Genomic DNA, 2,011 nt, shown 5'->3' on the forward strand with positions numbered 1-2,011 from the left:
ACGTCTTGTCAATGAAAAGTAAGAACTAAGATAAAAACTGCGTTTGAGAATTCCCAGTAACCAAAATTATTAGCAATAATTATTATAAATAACCATTGTTATTATCATTATTATTATTATTATTATTATTATTATTATTGTTTGTACGAACATAAAAAAAAATATTAAAAAAAAAAAAAATTTGGTTGGGCGAGGACTCGATCTCAAAAGTTCTGCTGACGTAAGCTTACACTTACGCCGTGCAGCCATCGCAGGTCTTGCCGATGAAAAGTGAAAACTAAAATAAAAACTGCGTTTGGGAATTCCCAGTAACCAAAATTATTAGTAATAATTATTGTAAATAACCATTGTTATTATTATTCATAAAAATAATAACAGTTATTATTATTATTATTATTATTGTTTGTAGCAACATAAAAAAAAATATGAAAAAAAAAAAATTTGTTTGGGCGAGGACTCGATCTCAAAAGTTCTGTCGACGTAAGCTTACACTTACGCCGCGCAGCCATCGCAGGTCTTTCCGGCAAAATGTGAAAACTAAGATAAAAACTGCGTTTGGGAATTCCCAATAACCAAAATTATTAGTAATAATTATTATAAATAACCATTGTTATTATTATTTATAAAAATAATAACAGTTATTATTATTATTATTATTATTATTATTACTTAATAATAAATTATTATTAATAACAGCGTAAAAAAGTAACAATGATTTTTTTATGAAAAAAAATTCTGTATTTTAATTTTTATTGATAAAAAAAATTTATTTTTTATATAGAAAAAAAATTAAACCTACATATTTTTAACAAAAAAGCATTATTTATTTATTTTAATAAAAATTAAAGTATAATTTTTCCCGCTGTATGTTCGGCTGAAATCGGATTCTGAGAATTTCACACGAACAGGGAGCTACTGTTGTGTGAGTTATTCCTCTGTTTCGTGTGGCAGGAGGCTTATTCCCCTCGATTCGTTCACCTTTCTCGGACTCCCTCGGCTCCGCTCGGTTTTCCGACTCACAGACAGGCATCACTTACTTGTGTGCCTGGCGCGCGCGACGCTAAAGAGGGGGTAAAAAAATCGCACGATCTGGCTGCACTGTTCCACAGTTCTTCCCGCTTGTTCCAAGGCCTTTTGTACAGAGAAGTACCAGTGTAATGCCAAATTTTAAACCCATTAGCCATACGGAGCCTCGGTGCAGTGGTAGCAGTCATAAAATGCTGATCTTCTGGTGACCAGTGGAGCAGAGTAACAATGGCCGTGTCACCCTTCGTACTGAAGTAATGCAGTGCTTGCTTACCGTAGTATGAAGCTCCAGTTTTGTCAATGTCCATACTGGTCAGAATCAACACGCTTGTACCCTTTGAGTTTCAGTAAAAATCAACTCTATCAGACTGGAAAAAGCTCTTGGTTGCTAAAGATTGTGCGCTGTCCGGTTTCGGGTACTCGAAGAGTCGAGCTAACGATGGTTGTCCAGTTTTACTCGGTGTATACATTACAATGTGGAAGGAGCGTTTCCAGGTGCTATTTTAAATCTTCCGGCTTTGGTTACATTTATACGATGAACAACTTTTTCAAAATCTGCATATTCGTAGATTACTATGTTCGTGTTGATGAAAATAGCGCAGATTTTTTCATCGTCTGACCACTGGGGCTCCCAACCAATTCGTCATTTCTGGGTAAAACTTTGAACATGTTCGCTGTTTTTTGACTTCCAGATGTGGAGCTGAGGGTTTCCTTGAGGATTAGCTGCTGATACGATGAAAGGCTATCTTATTATTAAATGTGTTCCAAGAGTTGAAAACTGTAGAGCACATACTTTTGGCTTTTTGATGATAGCAACGACAGCCCAAGTACTGCACAAAACAATTTTAACAGTAGCTCCAGAATTCCAGGCAAAGTATTTACCATCTGGATTAAATGTCTTACCCTTGCAATTTTTACCGTCGTCTTTAACAAAGAACGACACTTCCTCGTGCCTTAGAGGGCCATAGCTCAAGCAACAACTCCA

General features: G+C 35.4%; 1 pseudogene; it reads right to left on the bottom strand.

The window, feature by feature from the left end:
- Window positions 1-1,016: 1,016 nt before the first annotated feature.
- Window positions 1,017-2,011, bottom strand: LOC141528832 (eukaryotic translation initiation factor 2A-like; annotated as a pseudogene).

Source organism: Cotesia typhae, unplaced genomic scaffold, assembly GCF_013202065.1.
Source record: "Cotesia typhae breed Kobodo isofemale line unplaced genomic scaffold, CoteBio_Ctyphae contig_44, whole genome shotgun sequence".
Lineage (NCBI taxonomy): Eukaryota > Metazoa > Arthropoda > Insecta > Hymenoptera > Braconidae > Cotesia > Cotesia typhae.